A 14212-nucleotide genomic window follows, 5' to 3' on the forward strand; every position below is an offset into this window, starting at 1 on the left:
CCAACTGCCCAAAAAATGCATTTGAAAAATCAGAAATTTGAAACTTTTCACAAAATGGCCGCTCACTCGGTCGCCATCTTGATTTTCTGAATTTTCGGATTTTTCCCATAATTTGGGTCGTATAACCGACCAAACCCCATTTTTGGATTTTTTCTGCCATATCTCCTTCTGTCCGTCCTTAACTTTAAAGACACCCATGTCGAAAAAAAATACTTTTCCCCATAGCTGCAAGTGTTGCCAGGTGATCGAGATGAAAATGGTCAAATGTCATTTGTACGACCCTTTTGCAGGAGGCGTCATCCAAATTTTTGACCGGAAGTCGTTATTTCCACTTTCGACATTTTTGGACCAAATCTCCGAAAGCATGGCAACACTGGAGAAATTTCTTCACCCAAGCGACACCTCTTGACAAGACACACAAACGCCTCATACAACTCGTCTTTCCCAAATGTTGCCAACTACTCGAAAAATGTCACCTTTCAGTTTTAATTTCACTTTACAAAATTCGACAACCGTCATTCAGGACTGATTTTTCGCAGGCAACCCTATACCACCGTGTTCATAATGAAATAATCTTTATTTTCATTTATATTTGATTAAATTATCAGACCGATGCAAAATGCTCTATCAATTTACCTGTTTATACCTGGCAACCCGAGAGTTATGACTGGAAAAGAATAGGCAACCTAACGTTTGCATATTCTATGGGCTTCATACTTTCGATTGGTATGGAGTTTGTTTAATAATCAAACCGATGAAATATTTAAAAATAAACCTTTTTTTAATTATTAATTAATCATATCCTGGACTGAAATTTATTAGGCAACCCTTAAGCAATATAATTATTGACATGTTAAATTGAATATAAAATATGTTTCATCAAATAAGCATCTCGGTGAAGGTCCTTGTATAGCGGGATCTTAGACTATAATTTTGATTAAGTTTTCCTGGATACGGGCAACGCTGGACCGGTCTTTGGGAAAATCATTGGGGGAGGTCTTTGTCCAGCAGTGGATGTCATTAGGCTGGAACGAACGAACATAACTGATAACTTTTGGTGACAACCCTGAGTAGCACGATTCATCTGATGCCAATAGCATTCATAAAGGCTAGCACGCTCTGTCTCCCTGGTACATGGCCGCCCGGTATGCTCTAACATTGCGTTTGTGATTTCACATTTGCTATATTCTAACCGCCTCTGTGGTCTAGTGGTAAGACCACCTGTTTCAGACGCAGAGGTCCCGGGTTCGATTCCCAGTGGGGGCAGATTTTTCTGTTCGGTTTGGTTGGTGGTAGGGCTTGTTCTAAGTCCGCCTGGCTAGCTACCACCATCTTATCTAAGTCTGTCGCCATAACAACAATGTTAACAGCATTGTTGTGTTCCGGCAGTTGGAGGTAAGATAGCCAGTTCCTCTGTGATTGAGGATTCCGGGTGAAGCTCGCTTCCACCTTCGGCCAGATCGTCACTTACCATCAGGTGAGATACAGGCCAAGAGCTTCCTCGTTGCGGATAAAAAAAAAAAAAAAAAATTCATAGCAATTCTATGACTTGAATAATGAGACGTAGAAATAGATTGATTTCATTACAGTAAGTAATGGAGATCCTGAAATGTACGAATGGCATGACCTTTATACTGTTATTTATACTTTTAAAAGACCTTTCAGCAGTTATTATTAAAGAGATAACAGACTTTGGTTGACTAGACCCTTGCTTAAAACGATTTCAAAGAAGAAAAAACAAAAGGAAGTCAAGGTATTTCACGAGATATCTACTTGAATATGATAAAATATCGGGTGTATTTCTGATATTTAGCATTTCTCATAATAATTTCAATCGTCAGTTACAGGAAACATTTTGGTGAGCTTACATTTACTGAGAGCCAACAACATTTTGGCCAATTTGAGTTTCTCTTAAGTATAGGTTTTTGGCGACTGAACAACACGAGCAGCGCATTTCTCGTTAAGTAGGCAGTAATCAGTGAATGCTTGGTGTTTAAAATCGGTATTTTTAAATTGTTGTGGATTTTTAAAAATGCAAATGTGTGGATAATAAGTACTTGTACAATCACACTTCACCATACGAAATGAACAAGCCATGGGCCAACCAGTATGGGCTATAGGTTATTGTATTTTCAAATTCGATTTGTAGGACTCCTGCTTCTTGATGCTCCACTCAAATCAAGGATCTATTGCGTGGCTACCAATGAAAGCAAACAGTAAAGTAAATTGAACAAAGAAGATTTACTATAATATTGATTTGATATTTACCAATTACCTACTATAGTATATATGCTCTTAGTATAATGTCATAAACCCAGATTTATACATTTTCGTCGTTTCAACCAAATGAGTCCACTGCGGGACAATCGCTCCCAACGGATTTCCATAACGACCGGTCCTCGCTCGTGCTTCCACGACCTTTATTAGATCATCGGATCACGGTTCGACCGTCACCTTATACTATGTTTTCCAGTGTCAATAAAAATCGTATCTTACTAAGTATCTACAAAGTTTCTTTTCAATTTTGCATTTCTCTCATTTTAAGTTTTTTATTTATTTTTTATTTGAAGTTGTGTTCATTAAGGAATATTCTAGCTTCTAAAACTACAAACTCTATTGGCGCGAACTTTAATATTCCACGAATTGTCGATGTAGAGCCGACTAGTTGAGAAGATGGATTGAATGACCGGCCTTGAGGAATGCCGTCGCACATTGTATGAGCCGTCTGCTCAGTGCTCAGCCCGCAATCAGCTCGGCATAGCTCTGGAGATGGGATCATTTTCTTTTAAACTAAGAATAGAATGTTAAAATGGAGATTTTTTGGTATTAAGAAAACTTATAAATTAGCTATTATTTTTTACACTTGTTAAGGATACAGAGACAGATATAGTAAACAAAGATATTTCATTTCATCTCTAGATACGATTTCACAGTTGAAGATGCATCAATTGGCAAGAAATGCAAATAGTTCAGTGATTTCAATTTATTTTTGCGCTATCGCTTATTAGGAAAACTTTCTAAGAACGCTACTATTTAATAATAGAGCAAGGCAGTTGTCCCTTAGCCTACGAATTTCACAGCGCTCGCGCTCGCTATGCGACTCTATCTCGGATTTCATCTCGCAGTGTAATCATAGGCGTGTTGCTAGTCCCATAGTTAATTGGAATACCTAAACGACGATCTTTGGCCACACAATAAACAATTCAAAATTGAAAAAGGTGTACAAACTATAAGCCAGCCCGCAATAAAGTTATTGAAGCGAATCATCTTAGAATACCCCGCTACTTTATCAAGCCAGATAATCGCGGGTTCGTGAGATATATTACACAAAATGTGTTTATAAATTACAGCCAATTATATAGCTTATTGTTGTAAGTCTACTTAATTAACAAAATGAATAATAATAATACTGATAAAAAGTAAATAAATATCTTTTAAGTGTCGACGGCTGAAGCCGATACAGCAGTAACTTATACCACAGAATAATAATAAGTACTCTTATACTTTTACATCCCACTGTACTGTCTTGAGTTGGCCTCATTGAGTTCACATCTGTAATAGTCACCCTACTCTTTAAGTTATAGGGCATATTGATTTCGAATTCATCGATAAAATGTATGAATAAAGTTGCCCCACTTTTGTTGAGTCGACAGCACATCAAACTGTAAAAATGATTGTTGTAAAATCGCCTTTAATACAATAAGGTGCCAGTCAGTGTTAAAACGTTGATTGATACGTGCTGTATAGAACTTAAATGTTGAAGTAAGTAATTTAGTCCAGTCAATGAATGCTTTAACGACGGTGTAGAGAGAAATCCCTGGAACACAATTTCTGACCTCGGGACTTTATTTAGACTAGTTAGGAGGTGAACATAGCAAAAGTCCCCGCCCTTAGCCCTTGAGCCGGTGGGAAGAGGGGGGTTTAAAGGTACCACTTTTCGGTTTTTCGCTTAATCCTCGGAAACTATGTGTCCTAGTGACAGGGCTACTATGAACCAAAAAAAGATTATTCAATTTGCTACAGGTGAGACTGTCAAGTTTTTCTATATCTTGTATAGTTTTCGCGGTATCTGCTCTAGAAGGTCTGTAATATTGGAAGTTTTAATTTTGTCTTACATGTTCTTATCAGGAGAAAATCGACTAAATCAACATTGAGCAAACATTATAGACATGCGGGAGCATGTTAAGCCTAGTTCCAGGGAGAGGACTGCATCGTGCGTATATTTAGACGAACCAATTGGAGCCACTTTTGACTCCTCATTACTCAAAAAGTACTGTGCATTAACACCTCAAATTTGGTTCATGTGTTGCGATTTACAAGATAAACATCAGCTTCCAATTTCATAAATATACCTCAAACGGTTATTTAGGTATTGACGTTCAAATATCGACATTTAGGACACTAAAATCTATCTATCACCTGTGAAATGTTAAAATTTACTGGTTTTTTATTTTTACCTTTGTATTTACACATCTACCTATCTGGATGCCAAATTTGAACCTTCAAGGTCATCTGGAAGTGGTTAGAATTTGGTCTATAGGTCAGACATGTAGATTTTTGGACGTCAATACCTAAAGAACCGTTTGAGGTATATTTATGAAATTGGAAGCTGATGTTTATCTTGCAAGTCTGAACACATGAGCCAAATTTGAAGTGTTAACGCACAGTAGTTTTTGAGTGATGAGGAGTCAAAAGTGGCTCCAATTGATTCGTCTAAATATACGCACAGTGCAGTCCCCTCCCTGGAACTAGGTTTAACATGCTCCCGCATGTCCAAAATGTTTGCTTAATGTTGATTTAGTCGATTTTCTCCTGATGGGAACATATAAGACAAAAATAAAATTTCCAATATTACAGACCTTCTAGAGCAGATGCCGCGAAAACTATACAAGATATATAAAAACTTGACTATCTCACCTGTAGCAAATTGAATAAGCTTTTTTTGGTTCATAGTAGCCATGCCACTAGGACGCATAGTTTCCGAGGATTAAGCGAAAAACCGAAAAGTGGTACCTTTAAACCCCCCTCTTCCCGCCGGCTCAAGGGCTAAGGGCGGGGACTTTTGCTATGTTCACCTGCTGACAAGTCTAAATAAAGTCCCGAAGTCAAAAATTGTGTTCCATGGTTTTCCATCTATAATGCTTTATTGACTGGACTAATTAGGTACTTTTTAAAACAAAGACAATATTATTTTCCTTTGTGTCAAATTGAGTAATTTTTATTCACTTTCAGCCTGTGCCTGACAAAGAAACACGATGTTTTCGCAATCCAGATAGTGATGCAATTCCCAGAGTTTGACTCACCTCAAGAGAGCTAATGATTCACCTCGTGATGCGCAATAACCACGGTGACGGTGACCTTATCCCGATAAACATAAAGGTCAGAATGAAATGCAAAAAATTCGTGGTTCATAATCACCATTCGTCACAATTCCCTTCAATTCGAACGAGGTTGTTTTATCTTTTGGGTCCGTTTAATAAAATGTGGGTTGTTTTTGACGAGCCACCTAAAACATTAAACTGAAAATATCTTCATTTGTTTATTGTGACTATAAATTAATTTGTTATCATAACTTATGTGACAATACATACAACTTACCTACTTACCTACCTACATTATTTTCTTTTTCAGCGCATGACAACCTAAACCTGAAAGTCGGTTGGTAGAGTTACCTACTGTCTCTACATTACAATATTTGAGTACTTACACTGTACTTAGATTGAGAAATTATTAGATATACTGTAAGTCTTACAGTAATATAAATTTCTCAATCAATTTGAGTAATACCCAGCTGTCTAAATTCTCATAATTTGATTTGATTTGAAAACTATATAATATTTTTAGTTAGTATTCAATTTACGGCAATGTTCCGCGAATTATAATTCCTACGACGTTAATTACCCATCAAAATAAATGAGTTTCAGAATAATTTATGATTTCATGGGTTTTAATTATTAGTGTACCTTTCTAAGTATTTGAATATTTTAAGTAGAGAAAAGCTCGTTATTCATTTTAAAATGGACTTACTTATTACAATGCTCGCACATTTTAGTATTTTCTATGAGCATTATATTAGTAGTGAGCGCAATATTAGTTATAAGTAAGTTATTATTGAGAATTGAAACTCTTTCTATAGCTCTATTAGGAAACCTAGTGTTACCTAAAGCCCGGCAAATTGAATATAGTTTATTAATTATTCTATATCTTCTAATAAAATCTTTTGATTGTGCCAGTGAAAAAACTATTGCGTCTCTCGTAACATGTTTTTTGTAAGAGCTGACTGACTGTTAGAGCGAAAACAATTGCACCTAGTTCAAATAAAATACTAAAGTCCAAAGTTTACAAAGTAATGTAAGTAATAAGTGTTACTATGGATATGAACTGGATGGAAGGTAGAGCATTAGGCACCAAATTAAAGCAGGGGCAGCGTCAATGGCCCACCACAGAGCGTGACGGGCAGCGGCGGGGTTTTAATTTCAAATAATAATTATCTCCAAGCAGACTGCAGGGGCTAATTAAATAACTGAATAATATCTTGACGATATGAATGAGCTTATGCTTTGATTAACAGGTGAGACTTTTCTAGAATGGTGACGGTAGAGATCACTCATTCCATTCGAAAATGGTACGATACGGTACTGTTATACAGTTTTCAATGATTAGGCTGCGTAAATTCAATCAATTTGAATATTGAAATACTTTGATTGATATATTGTTCAATAGTGAACCTAATAAGTAAAACATAAGTGGTCTGGTCAGACTATTTTGTGTAGATAAGCATAAAAATGGAAGTTGGTTACTATTTAATACATTTTCAATGAGTTCTATGTGCCAGAAAGGCGATGAGAATACCTTTATGTACAGAAGTTCTAAAGCTTTAATGGCAGAAACCAAAGAGATATAAGATAATACCTTATAAACCGTTAGAGCGATTTGGAACCCGCCTCTCCTCACGCATTTCACCTGCCATTCGCTGCAACAATGTTGCAGCTTTCAGAGTCTTTGAAGCAGTATAAGGGTTTAATTTAACCGAAGGCATGGAGGCACGATCGAACCGGCACAGACGGGCGGCCAGACGCCAAGAGAGCGCGGGGGTGTAAGGCAGTGCGCGGGGGGGCGAAGGCTGCGTTACGTCACTCGGTCGCATCCGGGTTCGCGAACGCCGCACGCGCCGCAGCCGCAGCTATTGTCAGCTAGTGCAGGTGGACCTCTCACTTTAGATTTTTTATCAATTTAAGAGGCTAAACTAGAAAACCAAGCCTAAAGCAGTGGACGGATTTCCAGAAATTGGCAACCAGGTTTTTTTTATTATTTAGGCTTAGTTTAGCTATAGCTTCGTAACTACGTTCGAGTCATTAATTACAAATATCATTCAAATCAAGCATTTCAAAATTCAATGAAATGAGCAAAACGTGCGGCGAGCTGTGATAACGATACCAAAGCTCATTGTATGCTAAGTGAGCCGAAGTTTCAAACAATTTTCCTCACGAGCCGCGGAGAGGGCAAGCTGTTGCTATGCGCTCGCGCGCCCGTGGCAATCGGAAATTGTCTAAATTCTAGGCCATCATGACTCTATCCCGCTCGCACTGCCTCAAATAACTGTGCAAGCGCAACATTTTATGCGTTAAAGTGCCATCTGTCAGAACGCTAGTTGACTTGCTCCGGATCAAAGTTTCGTGGTCGATAGTTAGTGATTCTTACAAACTTACTTTTTCGCACGGTCATGAGTGATGTAACGACGAATGCTATTCTCGATAGCAATCGCGAGGTACTAACAGGATGTAAAAGTCAAATCCTAGAAAAGTCTCGCGTTATTGCTTTATCAACGACTCTACATTTTATTGGCATTTTATTAGTGTTCGGCGATCGTCTCTATCTTTATACCAGCCATTAAAAGTTTGCTTCTTGAAATGCGTGTAGATAAGTGACCAGTGTCATTGTATCATACTAGGATAACTCTATCATAAAGTAAATGTATTTTCCTGTGCTACACAATGCATACAGGGTGGAAACGTTAAGTGATCTCACTCGATTATTTCTTAACTATACAAGATATTAAAAAACTGGTTACTGATCCTGAAAGTGCTTAATGAGCTCTTTCAAACGGTACCAATAATAAGTTACAGAATAAACTGGATCTATCTGAAAATTCAATGTTTCCAGCTTCCATACTAAATGTATGCCAGACACACAATATTAGAAGTGTATTTTTTTTAATTTAATAATAAATACTTAAAATAAACTCGTAAATTGTATTCTTATTTTAAATTATTAATGAAAAACATTGGTTTTAGGCTTTACTTGCTATAATATTGTCAAGAGATGAGTGTCATGACTGTGGTAGTACTAAATGTATGGAAGAAGGAAACATTGAATTTTTGGTTAGATCCAGTTTATTCTGTAACCTATTATTGATACCATTGGATAGAGCTTGTGAAGCACTTTTAGAATCAGTAATCAGTTTTACGATATCATATGTAGTTTTTAAAATAATGTGACTTTACCAAATGTATAGAAGCTGGAAACATTGAAGTTTCGGATAGATCCAGTTTATTCTGTAACCTATTATCAATACCGTTTGATAGAGCTCATGAAGCACTTTCAGGATCAATAACTAGTTTATTGATATCTTGTATAGTTTAGAAATAATCGAGTGAGATCACTTATCGTTTCCACCCTGTATAATTACCGCGATTGAAGATATAAAATAAATATTGGCCGAATAAAAGTTTTGACACTTTATGTAGCTGGTTTTCGTGCTATTAAGATTACGGCCACTCGTCAAAGTATTGAATGACAGTCGGATATGACTGTGAAAGTATTATCAGCCAAGAATAAGGCAATAAATATTTTAGGCCGTATCTCGCGCAGTTTCTCCGATACATTGTGTAGTTATCTCTGGTTCTATTTATCGGCTGCCCGGGGAAAGCGACTGTCGGATAAACCTGGTGACGGCTACACTATGCCCACGATCAATTCTAACTCTATTTCTGTTATAAATTGGTATCTTTTTACAGAAGTAGGTATGAATAGTTAAGCAGAGCAGCGAAAAATTCAATTTTTGTATTCTTTTGAACATAAGAACTTTTAAAGCTCTGTTTTCATTATGAGAAAATACACTTTCCCATAGTTGGTAAATGTATGACTATGAAGTAGTACTTATTACATACCTATAAGTTCTACCTTATTTGGTGTAAAGGCGCACCTCAATTAAATGAACAATTTTCTAATAGCTTTTTCACTTAGCTTTTTCTTTCAGCGTAGCGGTATTATGATCTATTGGCCACGTATTGGTAACGTACCCACATGTGTTACTTATTTGAATGAGAAGTATTGATTAGGTGGTTTTTACCAAATGTTACCAAATAAAGGATATTAAAAACATCTTCATCTAAAAATAAAACACAGACATCAAAGACAGTATCCAATTATGAATCATTGCAACGGCCATTGACAGTGAAGGAAGGCGTAGGCTGGCAATAAAAAGATTACATTGTTAGATCAGTCGGACTCCAGCAATGTTCTATAGAGCGGCATAAAAGTAGAGTTAACAAATCATAGATTAAAACAGGTAGAATTCCGCAATAACGTCCGCGATGAAACGAGCTGGCAATGCTCCAATCGAGGCTAGTGCATTTTTCGCCAACTCCGAACTGGTTACCGAAAGTTGTGCGGACGCGTAACGGAATAGCATGGTGAGACTTAGGGTTGGCAATAGGTAGAACCTTCTTGGAGTAAAATCTGTTGAAGATGACGCATATTAACTAGCGAACAGTGCATACACTTTCTGATTTTACCATGTCTCCATAGCTATTTACATTGGAACAGACTTCCTAGGGCTAAAACTTCCTTTTCCAGCTACTTAGTAGAACAGTTACGCCAGAAGAAACATAATATGTAGTTTCAGGCAAGAAGATGATGAGATGATATTCCACTAAGTATAGGTACAAATATGCCCTTTGAAGATAGATACTTACATGTACCCCAGTCAGCGCTCTGGGCTACAAAGTACCTACCAGATACCTAATCGACCTCCTACAGAAATAAAGTCATCTTTTTGGGTAGAGCCAGGCAGTATTGCCTTTTCGCTTGGCAACCCTACAGGCGAGAGGCGCGGGATCTCTCGCCGTGGGAAGAGGCAGTTCCGGCTGTGCCACTTGCGACACGCCTTTCACCGAGCAAGGTCGCGCCGCGGCCGCGCCACTTTCTTTTATATAACCGCGCTCGCGACCGGAATGCGACACCCAAATTTATAGCGGTGACGTCACGCGTGATTCACCGATGCCACCCGCTCCTAAGATTTACATACAGCCATGAAATAAACTAGTCGCCAATGTCACGGGATCGAAGAGACCAATCTGCTTAAATAGTCTTGTAGTTTGCTTATTGCTAACTCAACCGTTTTACGGGCAATAAACAGTAAAAATCTTTACACTTACTGCGAGGAAAGAACAGGAAATAAATAACTACGTGGAAAAGCGTTCATCGTTAGTAATCTCAAGTTCGTATTACAGATCATGTTTAACAATATTCTCTCTTTGGCAGGGACTAAAGTCTTGAATATGGTTTTGTGCAATGGACCAGACCACAGACCAGACTGAAGGCTTCACCACAAAACATTAAGTAGCGTCACTCACGATTAGAGCTTTTGTATCATCATTACTTTTTACAGAATTCTTTAAGCTGCTGCTGATGACGACATCGTCGACATCTGATGTCGGGCTGCTGATTCAGCAGTGCCTAACCTATTTGTTAAAAAAATTATGCAGATGGAACTCTCCGAAACAATAGGCTATACCTACCTGCTACTGTAGGTAGTGCTACGAAAAATTTGCAGGAACCCACAGCTTAAAAACTTATTGCTTAACAATCAACTGGTACGTGATGATTAGGTACAGCTTCTTAGACCATTCATCACGAAGATTCGATCAACCTGATTCACATAAGACATTAGCCTTACGGATGTTCAAATGTGAAGTGACTAAAGTGCGTTAGAAAGTGACACGCACATCCGGCAAGTACTGCCGGAACTGGGCGGCTGCGGCTTACATCATCGCGGGCGCAGCCAGATTGTCGTCATCGGCATTTGCTTTTTTTAATTGTTACTATGGCCTATTGCCGTCTTCTAGCTCTTACTGACCCATATAGGCTTTTAGGAGATCTAGTTGGCTGGTAACCGGAGCATAATAATATCTTGGTACCTTAACGGTACCTACGAGGCTTAAGGTCTGAAGTCCTGAGAAAACCATAAATGAATATGGCGATATTTAGGGGTAGAGTGGATCGGGGTTCCAATAATATTATGGAATGCTGATTGTTATCGGGCACAATCGGGTTATTACTTACATAACATACTAAGTAGTCCAGTCAATGAATGCCTTAACGACGGTGTGTAGAGAGAAATCCGTGGAACACAATTTCTGACCTCGGGACTTTACATAGACTAGTTAGAAGGTGAACATAGCAAAAGTCCCCGCCCTTAGCCCTTGAGCCTTTGGACGTCAATACCTAAAGAACCGTTTGAGGTATATTAATGAAATTTGAAGCTGATGTTTATCTCGTAAGTCTCAACACATGAGCCAAATTTGAAGTGTTAACGCACAGTAGTTTTCGAGTTATGAGGAGTCAAATGTGGCTGCAAGTGGTTCGTCTAAATATACGCACGGTGCAGTCCCCTCCCTGGAACTAGGCTTAACATGCTCCCGCATGTCTAGAATGTTTGTTCAATGTTGATTAAGTCGATTTTCTCCTGATGGGAACATGTAGGACAAAAATAAAATTTCCAATATTACAGACCTTCTAGAGCAGATGCCGCGAAAACTATACAAGATATAGAAAAACTTTAATATCTCACCTGTAGCAAATTGAATAAGCTTTTTTCGGTTCATAGTAGTCATGTCACTAGGATGCATAGTTTCCGAGGATGAAGCGAAAAACCGAAAAGTGGTACCTTTAAACCCCCCTCTCCCTGGCCGGCTCAAGGGCTAAGGGCGGGGACTTTTGCTATGTTCACCTCCTAACTAGTCTAAATAAAGTCTCGAAGTCAAAAATTGTGTTCCATGGATTTCCATCTATAATGCTTTACCTATTGACTGGACTAAAGTCGTAGTGACTATATTTTAAAGCATTCGAAGCTTTAATCTACCCTACATCACACATCCTATAAATTGTAGACCTGATTAATCTAAGTACTACGAGATCTTAGGATACTAGAAATGTTAAAGAAATGCTCAGTAGAGACCTTAGTAGAGAGAGGATACAAGATAAATATTTTATTTCTCCTTAAAGTTAAATACCTTTTCGAAGGAAAATTATCATTATGGTTTTCTTACAAATTCTTAATTTTGTTTAATAATGTGGCCACTAGAAAATATGAAAAGATTTCTTATTATAATAATGCCATCCCTTCTCCTAACTGAATAAATATTTTTCATTCCAAATTTTCTAAGATGAATAAAAGATTCCTATTGCCAACAAAGCAAATAAAAAAATGTTTCATACCATGAAGCTACAGATAAAAATGGAGGCCAGACTCCCAATACCTACTTGAAGCACAAACTAAGTATCAGTATCTCGCTCTCTGTGGGCAGACTTGCTCTTTCTAAATAAAACAAAAAATATAAAATTGCTCAAATTCAATGAAACCAATGTAAAATCTTTATTTCTTGACATAGGTATCATTAAAAATGATAAGTGTAATTACTGGTAAAACGTTTTAGGAAGAAATTACTGTAAAAAATGTGAAAAATGTTTACAATGATCCAATGTCGGAAATCACGAAATAAACACTTACGCGTGGAATCTTATGTCACTTCCAGGACAGCACATACTACCGCAACCACGCACTACAAAATTTTGCACCAATTCTTGTGATAAAACAATGATTATTTCCTGTAAACAATCTCAAACGAAATTAACTGCTTAATAAACAAAATAGTAAACAACCGCCATGATGGGCCGGATTGGGCCGATGTTGCCACATGGTACCGATTACCCAGGAATTGGGATTGTAATTCCCTGATTCGCCAACACATTAAGCCTAAATGGCCGACAATTTTGTGATTTTTTATTTAAGTAGGTAATCTTAGTTTCAAATATTAATTATTTATTTGTTTAACTTCTGATTTGGTTAGTGAATTGGCTATTTCGAAGAATTTACAAGGAGATTTAAATCAGAAGATAGCAATACTACAGTTCACACTAAAAAGAGAGGTAGGGCCGCAGAGAGCGAGATAGATATAAGTAGGTATTTGACTCAAGTTTTTGTTCCAAACTCTGCCCTCCATTTTTATCTGTAGCTTCATGTTTCATACGTTCCGAAACGGAAGTTCCTTTCTTTTCTTCTTTTTTATAGCCTGACCAGGAACATAAAAACCCTGGCACAGAGGCGCTTCAATTGCATTTGATAGTGCAACACTGAGTACAGTCGTACATGTGTTAAATTAATAGGCTAAATTTATGTATCAGGATTCAGGATTACGGGCTAATTTGATATTTTCATAAATTAACGAAAAATATTATTAAAGATAACCTGGTTTAAATAAATTAAATGAAACCATCAATCGAGCTAGTAGGATTTATTTTATTATTCATCAATAATCAAATTCAGAACATGAATATTCAACTGCAATGTCTGCTCATGAACGCTTCAAACTCGGTACTTCTTTCCCAATTCCATAAAATTCAAAACTTAGAAAGTGACAAAAAATATAGCCTGACCAGGAACATAAAAACCCTGGCACAGAGGCGCTTCAATTGCATTTGATAGTGCAACACTGAGTACAGTCGTACATGTGTTAAATTAATAGGCTAAATTTATGTATCAGGATTCAGGATTACGGGCTAATTTGATATTTTCATAAATTAACGAAAAATATTATTAAAGATAACCTGGTTTAAATAAATTAAATGAAACCATCAATCGAGCTAGTAGGATTTATTTTATTATTCATCAATAATCAAATTCAGAACATGAATATTCAACTGCAATGTCTGCTCATGAACGCTTCAAACTCGGTACTTCTTTCCCAATTGCATACAATTCAAAACTTAGAAAGTGACAAAAAACTTTAAAATATGTAGTTGAAACAGACTACAGCTAATTTTCATAGTGGACTGTACCATACGATAAACATGTCAGTCAATTTGACAACGTTTGTCGGAAACATTATTCAATGAAAATATTGTCCCAACCCTTAGTATTTCTCTTCGA

Source organism: Ostrinia furnacalis, unplaced genomic scaffold (genome assembly GCF_004193835.3).
Source record: "Ostrinia furnacalis isolate ACB-3 unplaced genomic scaffold, ASM419383v2 OfSCF3015, whole genome shotgun sequence".
NCBI classification, from domain to species: domain Eukaryota; kingdom Metazoa; phylum Arthropoda; class Insecta; order Lepidoptera; family Crambidae; genus Ostrinia; species Ostrinia furnacalis.